This window comes from Emys orbicularis, chromosome 1, assembly GCF_028017835.1.
Source record: "Emys orbicularis isolate rEmyOrb1 chromosome 1, rEmyOrb1.hap1, whole genome shotgun sequence".
In the NCBI taxonomy this organism is placed as follows: Eukaryota; Metazoa; Chordata; order Testudines; family Emydidae; genus Emys; species Emys orbicularis.
The window spans coordinates 135955910-135972202 of NC_088683.1; the positions used below are offsets into that span (position 1 = coordinate 135955910).

The following is a 16293-nucleotide window of genomic DNA, read 5'->3' on the forward strand; positions in this document are numbered from 1 at the left end:
GAAGCGCTCAACTGTTATTATGGGGAGGGATAGCTCAGTGGTTTGAGCATTGGCCTGCTAAACCCAGGGTTGTGAGCTTAGTCCTTGAGGGGGGCCTTTTGGGGGCAAAAATCTGTCTGGGGATTGGCCCTGCTTTGAACAGCAGGTTGGACTAGATGATCTCCTGAGGTCTCTTCCAACCCTGATATTCTATAAATTCCACCCATCCCTGTACTCCATTGCCCAGGGGGTCCAGTCAGCACCTGTTTTAAATGTTCCCTGCCCCCACCCCCCAATATCCCTGTTGCACTGAAATGTTCTATTTACTTTAAATGCTTTGACAGTTAAAAATGGCCTTGAATAATTTTTTTACCTAAAAAACACAAAAAAGGGCTCTAAGTAAATGATATGGAATTAATTTCCTCTCCAGGAGAAAAAGGGAGCATTCTGGTGACATTACAAACTACTTGAGCGCCATTCTTGTGGTCTGTGATGTTACTAGCACCCTTTAAATGGTATTTTTTCATATAAATCAGTCCAGACCATCCATTATCCTCTACAGACACATCATACAGAGGCAACAATGACAGATGGTCATTCAGACTAATTGGCTGCGAACAATTCCTATTAAAGGTTTTTTTTCCTGGAGAGGCCAGATTATACAGTAGCTGTATACATGAACTTCAATCATCAGTTATTAGTTCATTGTAAAATGAAGTGACCACATGATTTATTCTGGCTAGCTACAACTTTGTGTTTCTACACAGCATAAATATAGTATAATCTAGTTTAGTCTATGCTAACATATTAAACACCTTCCACCAAATGAAGCCCAAAAATGTGAAAGAATACTAACAGTTGTGGATGAAGCATCCAATCAGCCCATTCCTGGATTTCTTGTTCAGTTTTGCAATCCGTCTTATGAAAAAAATGTGGCATTGCAGTTAAAGTGTGGGAAATTTTCCACTGAATTTTTTTTCCAAATGGAAAATTGGGTCAGACAAACAATTTTTTCTGGAAATCGTTAGTTTATGTATGTAGAAAGCAATTTCATTGGAAAATTGAAAAATTCCAGATAAATTAAACGTTATCTGGTTTTGGCTGGGTTTTTGTTGGGGAGGGTTTGCATTGTTGGCCAACAATTTTCCATTGCCAACACACACACAAATGTTCAGTTTTTGATTTTTCAATGAAAAGTTGAAAATTCCCACTGAAAAAAAGAAGTTTTCATTGTAATATTCTGACCAGCTCTAATTTCAATATCTCCCTGACACAATGTACATGGGAAGGAGTTTCATAACCCAATTCTCAGTTCAATAGTTTGCCTTCTGCATGCTGGAATCCTGCCCCTTTAATCCTTCTTTCATTACAGTAAGGAGACAGAAGATAGAATTAAAGAGTCCGAGGAGAAAGAAGAGGAGGAGAAAAATACAGGAAGGTCAGGGGAAAGAAGAAAATTGATAAAAAGAAGAAAGGGCCAATGTGTGGGAGAAGAAGTCCTCCTCTGTCTCTGCCCATCTCCCTGGACCTCACGGATTAACTACTAGAGTTGATTGGCAGAAATTGCGTCCTGCTTCCTGATAGGTAGAGCCATAACAGTGGTAATCAAGACTGTTATCATGGTGTAAGAAGAGGGACAAATAAAAATTATAATGGGTGTCAATAGTTATGCTTTAAGGTATAAGATGAGCACCGTCTAAAGACAGGAAATGTTCACTCCCCCACACCATTCCCAGAGACCTTAATATTGTACTGTCTCAATGAATTTGCAAGGTCCCTGTTTTGTCTGAACCCTGAACCTTCTTCAAGTCAGGTGGTGTTGCCATATTGACTGGCTGTTCTAGGGCAGGGGTTCTCAAACTTCACTGCACCATGACCCCCTTCTGACAACAAAAGTTACTACACAACCCCAGGAGGGGGGGCCAAACCTGAACCCACCCGAGCCCCACCACCCCGGGTGGGGGGCTAAAGCCAAAGCCTGAGCCCCACCTCCAGTGGGCTGGGGGGTGGAGAGAGGCCAAAGCCAAAGCCCAAGGGCTTCAGGCCCAGGCAGGGGGCCTGTAACCTGAGCTCTGCCACCCAGGGTAGAAGCCCTCGGGCTTTGGCTTCGGTCCCAGGGCCCAACAAGTCTAACACCAGCCCTGGCGACCCCATTAAAATGGGTCGCAACCCACTTTGGGATCCTGACCCACAGTTTGAGAACCACTGGGGCATCCCTGTGAATGGTATTCAAGAAGCTGACGCTGAAAATCCTTTTCAGCAAATACTGCCCTAGGGAGTCAGCAGTTCTGGGAATGGCAAAATAAAATGGCAGCCCGCACTGCTGTGGGGTGACCACAGATAAGTCTAGTATTTTGAAAGAACATCTATATCGATAGATAGTGTAGAACGGCGGGGACTCACTGCCATGGCGCCTCCTGCTGGTCAGTCCAGGAATTAGCTCATCCAGCCTCGGAGCGCCTCCTGCTGGCTGGTGTCTTCCTACCGGTACAGGAACTCCTCGCTTAACATTGTAGTTATGTTTCTGAAAAATGCGACTTTAAGCGAAATGATGTTAAGCGAATCCAATTTCCCCATAAGAATTAATATAATTAGGGGGGGTTAGGTTCAAGGGAAATTTTTTTCACCAGACAAAAAACTATATATTATATAGATATACACACACTATGTTTTAAACAAACAATTTAATACTGTTCACAGCTATGATGATTGTGAAGCTTGGTTGAGGTGGTGAAGTTAGAGGGTGGAAGAGGGAGGGATATTTCCCAGGGAATGCCTTGTTGCTAAATGATGAACTAGCACTCGGCTGAGCCCTCAAGGGTTAACACATTGTTGTTAATGTCGCCTCTCACACAAGGCAGCACAAACATGAGGGAGGGGAGACAGCATAGCAGACAGAGACAGACACACACCTTGTGTGTGGGAGAGAGAGATGCACACTGTCCCTTCAAGTAAGCTGATCCACTCTTAAGTGCATTGTCTTTTTAAGTGGATCAGGAAGTTGAGACAGCAGCTGCTGCCCCAAGCTCTCTATGTCTCTCTCCGTCCGTGTCCCCTCCCTGCTCTATAAGGAGAAGGGGTAAGCGGGGTGCAGGAGCAGGGGGGAGGGGGGCACCCTGACATTAGCCCTGCCCCCCCCCCCCCGCACAGCAAGCAGAAATCTCTGGGAGCAGCTCCAAGGCAGAGGGCAGGAGCAGCACATGGCAGTGGGGGGAGGGACGGACAATTGATAGCCTGCTGGGCAGGGGGAGCGGGGAGCTGATGCGGGAGCTGCCAGTCCACCCTGGTTCCAAGCCCCCACCAGCTAGCTGCAACGGGCTGCTCTTCCTGCAAGCAGAGGACAAAGCAGGCAGCTGCCAAACGACGTTAGAAGGGAGCATTGTGCAACTTTAAACGAGCATGTTCCCTAATTGATCAGCAACGTAACAACAATACAACGTTAACCGGGACGACTTTAAGTGAGGAGTTACTGTACTGAGGATGACTCAGCCAGGCTTATGTGGTGGGAGAGACTTAATTATTTTTAATATGCATTTAAATGTGTCCATATACACACACACACCCCTTTCTTTAGAAAGCTTTCCACTGAGCTTTACAGTTGTCACATTCTGGGCTTTTAACCTCACCTTCTCCCTACAGTAGAGCACTATGGGAGTGGGGCTCTGTTTTGGGTCCCTTCATAGTCTCATTTGTATATGTGCCAATACAGTGCAAGGCAGAGTAATGATACTTGTGAGGGGAAAGGATTTATTGGATTGACGTTTGCTGGGTCCTGTTTAAAACAGTTACGTGGCAGACACAGCAGAGGGCACCTTGGTTTCAGTCAAGGAGGTGAGCAAGGGAGCAGCCTTTATTGCACCTCAGAAATAAAGGATGTCTTTCCATCGCCTCTGACTGACTGTGCTTCTTTCTCTGACTTTCAATGTTTAGCCAACATGTCGCTGCTGCTGTCTGGTGTGTGTATGTGATACACCTCCCACTTCCCATGTGGTTTGTGGAGCCCATATTGCCTCGCCACATGATCCCCTGCTCCTATCTTTAACTCTCCCTTCACATCCTTGGGACACTTGTCATTCTTCCAGCCAACAGAGGGGTTGGAGGAGGATTCTATACTTAGCCAGTCAATATTATCTAAACTAGCTACATATTCATAGCTCATCACTGTTGTACTTCTTCTTAACTGGCCAGAAAGACCACTATTGGCTATTATCTTTTCCTCCAAAGACTGGGTGTGTTGTGGCATACTGCCAGGGAAGTGAAAGATTGGGTTCTCTTGTATGGCAGTGGAATCAAACTGGGTCTTTTGTGTGGCTCTGGAAAACACTACCAATATACTGGTCCTGTCTATACATATTCATTAACCTATTGTTACAATTTTCCTGACCCAAGGAGAATATTTGCTCTCATATGAGCATTCTCATAGATACCATAATGGTGCCTACACTTGGATGAGCTATGTGAGCAAAGAAATCAATATTTGCGAGAGCAGGTTGAAAATTTTCCATTGACTTTTTTTTTTTTAGGAAATTGGGTTTTTCCAAAATTTTTGCTGAAACACGAGAAAATAACTCCCCACAAACAACAATTTTAATTTCAATACCATGCTCTGTTCATTGCTGTTCATTTAAGAGGGCAGTATTTCCACCTTCAAGAAGGAGGAGCCATGCTTTGGTATCCCAGTGTGTATGTGGATATGTCTTCACACGCAGAGTTAGCTAGTGCTCTTACTTGGGTGTTGCCTCTAGCCCCCTCCAGTCCACTCACAAAAACCTCTCCTCCAAGTCTGGCGGTGCTTTAAATCTGGACTAGTTGGCCTTGCTGGGGCTAGAGGCTAAAACCCAAGTGGGGTTTCCACTTGGGCTGGTAACCCATCTACTTTGCAGTGAGGATGCAGGCTAAACCACTCATGTGCTGATAGTCCTCCAATGCCTTCCCACAATTCCCCCCAGGCACGCACAGAGACAACTTCTCCACAAGACATTGGGGAAGAATCTTAGAGCAGTTCAGCTTGCTGCAGTGCTAAGAATGCTGGGGTGTGCCCCAAGAAGTCATCATGGCACATACAAGGGAGCACTGCACCCGTGAGGACGCAGTAACTCGGTCTAGCTTTGCAGTGTGGCTGCTCCCACTTGGGCTAAGCTAACTCAGGTGTTCAGACCTAGGTGCCGATCATCTGGGTTAATTTTGCAGTGAAGATACATCTTGTGCCCCCTCTAGGAGGGGGCTATCCATCAGTAGTAGTATCTCTGGGCACAAAATCCTTCTTTATTGTGCATCCCAGCAGATAAAGTGAAAGACAGAGGGATTTTGAACAGTACTTCTCCCCACCTCACTTGACAGTGTGTTCAGCTGCATTAAAGAGTCAGAGGTTTTAAGGCCAGCATGAACCATTATGATAATCTAGGCTGACTTCCCGTATAGCCCGGGCCATAGAACTTCACCTAGTTACCACGGTAACGAGCCCAATTGCGTACATGCTCAGACAGAGCTCCCATGTGGGCCACAGATGTATGAAACACTGTCAGAGCCCTAGTTGGCAGCATGCAGTATCTGTTTAAAAGTACCACGTGCAAGACGTCTTGGTTTACTTTTCCTAGTAACAGTGCTAAATCATTTTAATTAAAGTATATGATCAAATTAATTCATGCACTCTTTTGCATTTAATTAAGGCATAATATAAAACATACTCAAATGAACAAAGCTGCTGTGGAGTTGGCATTATCACACCCTCTCCCCTGCCCCCCATGGGGAAACTGAGCTCAAGTCACTCTCTGGCAAACCCCTCTGGCTACCTGAAGGAGCATTATAAATGAACTAAGAGGGAAGATGTGTCCGTGGAAAGGTGGAAAAGTTTTGGATTGGAACCTAATGGATAACACCCCCCAAAAACAATTCCTTCCACCACCACCAATAATAATAATAATTAATAATCAGTGTGTAGAGGATTGCAATAAAGTGACTAAATGTGTAAGTGCCCCACACTCTCTGCTGGTTGGAATCAGAACGGTCCAGCTGTGTGTCATTGACCACCATACTGGTAACAGAGAGTCTCCTTAAGTTCTACAGCTAGGAAGAGACCTGTGCTTTTGGAGCTGGAGATGGCGTACATCATAGCAATAACCATGAAGTCTTAGCTGGCCACAGATTAGCTGTGGTGTATGAATAGTTCATGGCATGATTATGGGAAGGAAGGGCAGTGGGAAAGTGGCTACCATCTTTCAAAAGTAGAGCGAGAAGATGGGTAGAGCACAAATGCAAGCTTTTGAGTGTGTTTGACCATGAGGCTAGTTTCTTCAAGAAGCTGAATTGTTGCTGGGTTCATTTATCATGTAGGATGTAACCACTCACTGGCTGGGAGCATTTTTGTTTTTACAGCTTCCAAAAACAGTAGCTGCAAGCAATGGTTACTGCTGTTATGAGAGAAACAAACAAATATTTACAGGATGAAAAATGGGTTTTGGAGGTTTGTGTTTTTATTCTAAGCTTGACAATTGTTGCTGATCACCCTGCAAACAATGTAATGCAAATATCTGCAAACCACTGAATTGAACTAGCAACAAACCAAACCTAAAAAAAATCAAAAACCCTATGAAAGAACTGCTAACCTTTCATTGCTGTTTTACTGAGCAGCTACATGAAATGTTTTTAATACAATGGGTGAGAGGATTTAAGTTGCATGGGCTTGCTTGGTGATGGAAGAGGGAAGCCTTCAGGTTGGCAGAGTCTGAAAATCATTACTAGAGCTGGGTAAATAATTCACAACAAATAACTTGATGGATGCATTTAGCCTCTTTTTCTGTTTGCAAATGATCTGTGATCAGATCCTGATGTTCTTAAATGTTTTGTTTAGAATCATTCTCCCAGGAATGTCTGTGAATAATCCTTGTTTTATAAATTGTCGTGGAACAACTTTTTAGGAATAATCAATATCCAAAATGTGAGCTGTTTTGATTGGACAAATAACTGAATAGTTTATCTTCCATAATTGGGTGAGTGTAACTCTTAGGCTTCTGTTGGGAATACTCACAATTACCAGTTGTATATTTGCCTTCTGAGAATACTCTGTGAAATTAATACTAGCTTCTTTGGCAAACATTCATAAGAGTACATTTAACTTGTTTACTAGAACATTCCACAAAGGTGGAAAACACAGTTGAAGCAAATTTGTTTCAAAAGTGTTTCCAGAAAAGCATTTAGTGTATCATTTTTATGGATAAACTGACAACTTCAGTCATCATGGCTATCATTCCGGAACTTATAGTAAGAAGTAAGTTTCCTATGGGGTGTAATAGAATTCTCATCTGATGTTTTAATTTTTGTTCAATCAATTACATTTTATTGCATATATTTGTTATAGTTAATGTTCTCAGTTCCTGTAAAAGCTAAAGGTCGAAAGCTCTAGCCAAAGTCATGTCTAGTGTAGGCCTAACTATATACTCAGCACAAATTTGGTCAGATCCTTTTAATCCTGACCTGCAACACCTCTGCTAGCCGAGTCCTAGGTATCTCTGCTAAACACAGATTATCAGCTGTGCCCAGTTGTGTGGTGTGGTTTCTTGTTAAAACTTTTCCAAAAGTGAATTTAGTGCCTGTAAATGGAGCCAGGTAAACAGTAGTAGAGAGTGAAGTGCACTGTTTCCCCACAGAACTGGTAGGGCATGAGAAATGACAGACCAATCTTGCCCCTGGTGTACCTCAGCCCAGCTCTGGAGAGTTCTAGGGGAGTGTTATGAAGCAGTGACTGGGAGGCGAGAAGCTTTATATTCTATCCCTTTATCACCCTGAGCCATTCCTTCTCCAGCAACTGTGGGGTGATTTTGTGATGTGGATCTGTCTAGTTGGGACTAAATGGCACGACAGATTAACTAGAAATACTGAATAATGGAGATCGCTTACAAAATCAAATTTTTGACAAAAATATTCATTGAAATTTTGATGTGGGAAAGAAGAAATGTTTTGCAAAAATCCCATTTTTACTGTTTATAGAGCTGTTGAAGTTTTTGTGAAATTCAAAATTTTTAATAACATTTTTAATTGAAATGTGAAATGTTGACAAAAAATGGGGAAAATTTGTTTAGCAACAATTTTGTGAATTCCCTACTCCCCTTATTTTTAAACCAGCTCTTGTCAAAGCCCTTGCATATATACATATCTATCTATCTGTAGCGGGGCGGTTACCCTGCTCCGGTTAGGTAGGGGTTAAAAGCAGCCAAGGGAGGCTGATTGGGTAGTCAGCCACAGGTGTGGTTGCACCCACTTAGGGCACAGCTGAGGAGCAGAGAGGACCAGGCTGCCTGGGAGAGTAAGCAGGGTACCTGAGGCAGGGCTGGGGAAAGGTAGGCAGAGATGGGGAGCTCTGGTCAGGTGAGTCTGTAGCAGGGTGGACACCTGCTCCTGCCCTGAAGGGCTTGAAACCAGCCCTGAAAGAGGGCTGCAGGGGTTAAAAGCAGCCCTGCAGAGGGCTGCAGCTCTAAAAGCTGGGCTGATTGGGGAAGCAGCTGCAGCTGGGCCACACCCCAATCAGGCCCCAGCTGGCCTGTATAAAAAGGCTGTGAGCCAGAGGCCCAGAACAGTCTGTCTCTGACTGGAGAGGGAGAGAGGCCTGGCTGCTTGGGAACTCACCCAGGGGACCTAGAGTGAGGCAGGGCTGAGGAAAGGCCTTAGGAGCTGGGAAGCCCCAGGCCAGCAACTCCCCAGGCTGCAGGGCCTAGTTCTAGGCCCACCTAGGTATTGGGCTTGCAGAGGGGCAGCCTGAGGGTGGGTAAAGGCAGCCAGTCCAAATCCAACCGTGCCTATGATGAGTGGCTGATACTGCAGTCTGCCCCAGTGCGTCGGGCTAGACAATGACTGGCAGTAGCCTTATACTGAGGTGAGGTGGGAATAGTGGGTGGGGGTTCCCTGGGGAGGGGAGACCCTAAGACTGAGGGGTTACTGCCAGGGGGCAGCACCCCAGATAAAAGGGCACCGGGGTCCGGGAGGGACACGGGGGCCGGAGGACAGGCGGACCACCGGCCTGCAGGGGGTACTCCAATGCTGAAATGAGCTAATTCCCGGAGACGACCAGCAGGAGGCGCTGCAGGGGTGAGTCCACTCCTCTACAGAGTCCCTAGGCTGAGACCTTGCTAAAGGCCAGGGGAGGTACTAGGGTGGCAGCTGGGGCTAGAAAGGCAGCAGGTCCAAACCCCCTTGCCAGTGATGAGTGGCCACTTCAGACTGCAGTTTGCCCCTGAGGGAAGGGGCTAGATGAGGACAGGTAGTGGGTCACTGAGGCGAGGTGGACTTAGGGGATTGGTGTTCCCCAGGGAGGGGAGACCCAGAGTGTGGGGGTACTGCTGTGGGGCAGCACCCAAAGGTAAGGGGCACCAGGGTCCGGGAGGGACACGGGGCCGGAAGTACAGTGGTGGAGACCAGGAAGCAGGTACAGTAACTCCTCACTTAAAGTCGTCCCGGTTAGCAATAGGTTAATGAATATTTATAGACAGGACCAGTATATTGGTAGTGTTTTCCAGAGCCACACAAAAGACCCAGTTTGAGTCCACTGCCATACAAGAGAACCCAATCTTTCACTAGATTATCATAATGGTCCATGCTGGCCTTAAAACCTCTGACTCTTTAATGCAGCTGAACACACTGTCAAGTGAGGTGGGGAGAAGCACTGTTCAAAATCCCTCTGTCTTTCACTTTATCTGCTGTGATGCACAGTAAAGAAGGATTTTGTGCCCAGAGATACTACTACTGATGGATAGCCCCCTCCTAGAGGGGGCACAAGATGTATCTTCACTGCAAAATTAACCCAGATGATCGGCACCTAGGTCTGAACACCTGAGTTAGCTTAGCCCAAGTGTGAGCAGCCACACTGCAAAGCTAGACCGAGTTACTGCGTCCTCACTGGTGCAGTGCTCCCTTGTATGTGCCATGATGACTTCTTGGGGCACACCCCAGCATTCTTAGCACTGCAGCAAGCTGAACTGCTCTAAGATTCTTCCCCAATGTCTTGTGGAGAAGTTGTCTCTGTGCGTGCCTGGGGGGAATTGTGGGAAGGCATTGGAGGACTATCAGCACATGAGTGGTTTAGCCTGCATCCTCACTGCAAAGTAGATGGGTTACCAGCCCAAGTGGAAACCCCACTTGGGTTTTAGCCTCTAGCCCCAGCAAGGCCAACTAGTCCAGATTTAAAGCACTGCCAGACTTGGAGGAGAGGTTTCTGTGAGTGGACTGGAGGGGGCTAGAGGCAACACCCAAGTAAGAGCACTAGCTAACTCTGCGTGTGAAGACATATCCACATACACACTGGGATACCAAAGCATGGCTCCTCCTTCTTGAAGGTGGAAATACTGCCCTCTTAAATGAACAGCAATGAACAGAGCATGGTATTGAAATTAAAATTGTTGTTTGTGGGGAGTTATTTTCTCGTGTTTCAGCAAAAATTTTGGAAAAACCCAATTTCCAAAAAAAAAAAAGTCAATGGAAAATTTTCAACCTGCTCTCGCAAATATTGATTTCTTTGCTCACATAGCTCATCCAAGTGTAGGCACCATTATGGTATCTATGAGAATGCTCATATGAGAGCAAATATTCTCCTTGGGTAGGAAAATTGTAACAATAGGTTAATGAATATGTATAGACAGGACCAGTAAATTGGTAGTGTTTTCCAGAGCCACACAAAAGACCCAGTTTGATTCCACTGCCATACAAGAGAACCCAATCTTTCACTTCCCTGGCAGTATGCCACAACACACCCGGTCTTTGGAGGAAAAGATAATAGCCAATAGTGGTCTTTCTGGCCAGTTAAGGAGTACAACAGTGATGAGCTATGAATATGTAGCTAGTTTAGATAATATTGACTGGCTAAGTATAGAATCCTCCTCCAACCCCTCTGTTGGCTGGAAGAATGACAAGTGTCCCAAGGATGTGAAGGGAGAGTTAAAGATAGGAGCAGGGGATCATGTGGCGAGGCAATATGGGCTCCACAAACCACATGGGAAGTGGGAGGTGTATCACATACACACACCAGACAGCAGCAGCGACATGTTGGCTAAACATTGAAAGTCAGAGAAAGAAGCACAGTCAGTCAGAGGCGATGGAAAGACATCCTTTATTTCTGAGGTGCAATAAAGGCTGCTCCCTTGCTCACCTCCTTGACTGAAACCAAGGTGCCCTCTGCTGTGTCTGCCACGTAACTGTTTTAAACAGGACCCAGCAAACGTCAATCCAATAAATCCTTTCCCCTCACAAGTATCATTACTCTGCCTTGCACTGTATTGGCACATATACAAATGAGACTATGAAGGGACCCAAAACAGAGCCCCACTCCCATAGTGCTCTACTGTAGGGAGAAGGTGAGGTTAAAAGCCCAGAATGTGACAACTGTAAAGCTCAGTGGAAAGCTTTCTAAAGAAAGGGGTGTGTGTGTGTATATGGACACATTTAAATGCATATTAAAAATAATTAAGTCTCTCCCACCACATAAGCCTGGCTGAGTCATCCTCAGTACAGTAACTCCTCACTTAAAGTCGTCCCGGTTAACGTTGTATTGTTGTTACGTTGCTGATCAATTAGGGAACAATTAGGGAACATGCTCGTTTAAAGTTGTACAATGCTTCCTTCTAACGTCGTTTGGCAGCTGCCTGCTTTGTCCTCTGCTTGCAGGAAGAGCAGCCCGTTGCAGCTAGCTGGTGGGGGCTTGGAACCAGGGTGGACTGGCAGCTCCCGCATCAGCTCCCCGCTCCCCCTGCCCAGCAGGCTATCAATTGTCCGTCCCTCCCCCCACTGCCATGTGCTGCTCCTGCCCTCTGCCTTGGAGCTGCTCCCAGAGATTTCTGCTTGCTGTGCGGGGGGGGGGGGCAGGGCTAATGTCAGGGTGCCCCCCTCCCCCCTGCTCCTGCACCCCGCTTACCCCTTCTCCTTATAGAGCAGGGAGGGGACACGGACGGAGAGAGACATAGAGAGCTTGGGGCAGCAGCTGCTGTCTCAACTTCCTGATCCACTTAAAAAGACAATGCACTTAAGAGTGGATCAGCTTACTTGAAGGGACAGTGTGCATCTCTCTCTCCCACACACAAGGTGTGTGTCTGTCTCTGTCTGCTATGCTGTCTCCCCTCCCTCATGTTTGTGCTGCCTTGTGTGAGAGGCGACATTAACAACAATGTGTTAACCCTTGAGGGCTCAGCCGAGTGCTAGTTCATCATTTAGCAACAAGGCATTCCCTGGGAAATATCCCTCCCTCTTCCACCCTCTAACTTCACCACCTCAACCAAGCTTCACAATCATCATAGCTGTGAACAGTATTAAATTGTTTGTTTAAAACATAGTGTGTGTATATCTATATAATATATAGTTTTTTGTCTGGTGAAAAAAATTTCCCTTGAACCTAACCCCCCCTAATTATATTAATTCTTATGGGGAAATTGGATTCGCTTAACATCATTTCGCTTAAAGTCGCATTTTTCAGAAACATAACTACAATGTTAAGCGAGGAGTTCCTGTACCGGTAGGAAGACACCAGCCAGCAGGAGGCGCTCCGAGGCTGGATGAGCTAATTCCTGGACTGACCAGCAGGAGGCGCCATGGCAGTGAGTCCGCGCCGTTCTACACTATCTATCGATATAGATGTTCTTTCAAAATACTAGACTTATCTGTGGTCACCCCACAGCAGTGCGGGCTGCCATTTTATTTTGCCATTCCCAGAACTGCTGACTCCCTAGGGCAGTATTTGCTGAAAAGGATTTTCAGCGTCAGCTTCTTGAATACCATTCACAGGGATGCCCCAGTGGTTCTCAAACTGTGGGTCAGGATCCCAAAGTGGGTTGCGACCCATTTTAATGGGGTCGCCAGGGCTGGTGTTAGACTTGTTGGGCCCTGGGACCGAAGCCAAAGCCCGAGGGCTTCTACCCTGGGTGGCAGAGCTCAGGTTACAGGCCCCCTGCCTGGGCCTGAAGCCCTTGGGCTTTGGCTTTGGCCTCTCTCCACCCCCCAGCCCACTGGAGGTGGGGCTCAGGCTTTGGCTTTAGCCCCCCACCCGGGGTGGTGGGGCTCGGGTGGGTTCAGGTTTGGCCCCCCCTCCTGGGGTTGTGTAGTAACTTTTGTTGTCAGAAGGGGGTCATGGTGCAGTGAAGTTTGAGAACCCCTGCCCTAGAACAGCCAGTCAATATGGCAACACCACCTGACTTGAAGAAGGTTCAGGGTTCAGACAAAACAGGGACCTTGCAAATTCATTGAGACAGTACAATATTAAGGTCTCTGGGAATGGTGTGGGGGAGTGAACATTTCCTGTCTTTAGACGGTGCTCATCTTATACCTTAAAGCATAACTATTGACACCCATTATAATTTTTATTTGTCCCTCTTCTTACACCATGATAACAGTCTTGATTACCACTGTTATGGCTCTACCTATCAGGAAGCAGGACGCAATTTCTGCCAATCAACTCTAGTAGTTAATCCGTGAGGTCCAGGGAGATGGGCAGAGACAGAGGAGGACTTCTTCTCCCACACATTGGCCCTTTCTTCTTTTTATCAATTTTCTTCTTTCCCCTGACCTTCCTGTATTTTTCTCCTCCTCTTCTTTCTCCTCGGACTCTTTAATTCTATCTTCTGTCTCCTTACTGTAATGAAAGAAGGATTAAAGGGGCAGGATTCCAGCATGCAGAAGGCAAACTATTGAACTGAGAATTGGGTTATGAAACTCCTTCCCATGTACATTGTGTCAGGGAGATATTGAAATTAGAGCTGGTCAGAATATTACAATGAAAACTTCTTTTTTTCAGTGGGAATTTTCAACTTTTCATTGAAAAATCAAAAACTGAACATTTGTGTGTGTGTTGGCAATGGAAAATTGTTGGCCAACAATGCAAACCCTCCCCAACAAAAAACCCAGCCAAAACCAGATAACGTTTAATTTATCTGGAATTTTTCAATTTTCCAATGAAATTGCTTTCTACATACATAAACTAACGATTTCCAGAAAAAATTGTTTGTCTGACCCAATTTTCCATTTGGAAAAAAAATTCAGTGGAAAATTTCCCACACTTTAACTGCAATGCCACATTTTTTTCATAAGACGGATTGCAAAACTGAACAAGAAATCCAGGAATGGGCTGATTGGATGCTTCATCCACAACTGTTAGTATTCTTTCACATTTTTGGGCTTCATTTGGTGGAAGGTGTTTAATATGTTAGCATAGACTAAACTAGATTATACTATATTTATGCTGTGTAGAAACACAAAGTTGTAGCTAGCCAGAATAAATCATGTGGTCACTTCATTTTACAATGAACTAATAACTGATGATTGAAGTTCATGTATACAGCTACTGTATAATCTGGCCTCTCCAGGAAAAAAAACCTTTAATAGGAATTGTTCGCAGCCAATTAGTCTGAATGACCATCTGTCATTGTTGCCTCTGTATGATGTGTCTGTAGAGGATAATGGATGGTCTGGACTGATTTATATGAAAAAATACCATTTAAAGGGTGCTAGTAACATCACAGACCACAAGAATGGCGCTCAAGTAGTTTGTAATGTCACCAGAATGCTCCCTTTTTCTCCTGGAGAGGAAATTAATTCCATATCATTTACTTAGAGCCCTTTTTTGTGTTTTTTAGGTAAAAAAATTATTCAAGGCCATTTTTAACTGTCAAAGCATTTAAAGTAAATAGAACATTTCAGTGCAACAGGGATATTGGGGGGTGGGGGCAGGGAACATTTAAAACAGGTGCTGACTGGACCCCCTGAGCAATGGAGTACAGGGATGGGTGGAATTTATAGAATATCAGGGTTGGAAGAGACCTCAGGAGATCATCTAGTCCAACCTGCTGTTCAAAGCAGGGCCAATCCCCAGACAGATTTTTGCCCCCAAAAGGCCCCCCTCAAGGACTGAGCTCACAACCCTGGGTTTAGCAGGCCAATGCTCAAACCACTGAGCTATCCCTCCCCATAATAACAGTTGAACGCTTCTGTAGTTGGCAAGATTTGAACCTGTGCAGGGCAACCCCAATGGATTTCTAGTCCATCACCTTAACCACTCAGCCACAACTACTTGATGTATGTAATTTGGGGCAGTTTATTTGTAAAAAATGTAACTATTAAAACTTGCACTGTGAACATTTTGCTTGTCTGTCTGTCTTTGTCTGTTTTGCCTAATTAGATTGCAAGATTTTCTGGGTAGACCACATCTTTTAAACTGTGTGCCTATAGCGTCTAGCACAATGGAGTCCCTGAGTAGGACCCCAGGGCACTACCACAGTATAAATAAATGGAACAGCAACAAATTCCTCAAGAAGCTTAAAAACACTTAGGGTCTCGTTCCCCCAGATGTCTGTCATATTGGACTTCATTGAAATCAGTGGAGTTGCACTAGTGTGTGAATCAGGTCCTTTAGTTTTAGGTCAGCACTGTTTCAGTAACAAAATAAATTGTCATTCCATAAAATGTATTCCAAGTCAGCCACGCATTTCACTTGCTGGTCCTTAAAAACTAAGAGCAAAGTCCTCTGGCTGTTCAAGCTGTTAAGACTGGAGAAGCACAGAAGCACTTCTCTGTTCCCTCTCCATCTGTCTTAAGAATCACTTCCATACTGCAACAATTCCTTTACCCATGATGGGATTATGAAGAATATTTGAATGGTGGCATTTAAAGACTGCAGAACATTACCCAGTATTTTAAGGCATTCAGTCACCTCTGTTTCCAACGAGGAAAATTATACCAGTCCATTTTTAGCAACATATATGCAGAAAGGATGAGCTAGTTAGTTGGCATCAGTGTTCCTAAAGATTAAATGATTAGACCCAGTTTGTCACGGCGCCATTGATTAGGTCAGCAAATAGGTTAAATTTCCCTTCTTGGGAATGAAATAGACCTGTTTTTCTGGCTTGAAATTAATGCAGGATCTAGCATTGCCAATACATAAGTGTATAATGCAACTGGCAGTGGAATCCTATGTCTGGATCCTTTTTCATTAGTGAAGGGCATCTGGTCACAATGGGTCACTCCACTAAGAAAATCAGCCATGTTGCAAGATCTGTTTATAACATGGTAGTGCCCAACACAATCAAAACACATTTCATTTGTGCAATCTAGACAAGACCCAACTATGTTTTGGGGAACATGTTGTCCAGATCTTCTCCAGCCTTCTAATTTGCGGTTTTGTGGCATGATCTGGGAAGATAAACATATTTTGGCCTCATCAACAATGCAAGGACAAGCTCTGTCTTAAGCACCTCTGAGCCTACTTGTGCTGTAAATGAATTCTGCAACATAGTAGATTTTCATAGTGTAAGTTTGATCTAACACTGCATCACAGTATGGGGTTGCGTT

At 45.0% G+C, this 16293-nt stretch overlaps 1 non-coding gene across 1 annotated transcript; it reads right to left on the minus strand.

Annotated features, from left to right (window-relative positions):
* Positions 1-14934: 14934 nt before the first annotated feature.
* TRNAS-AGA (transfer RNA serine (anticodon AGA)) lies at positions 14935-15016 on the minus strand. Its single transcript has one exon. It is a non-coding gene; the product is annotated as a tRNA-Ser (tRNA).
* Between the last annotated feature and the right edge of the window lie 1277 nt (positions 15017-16293).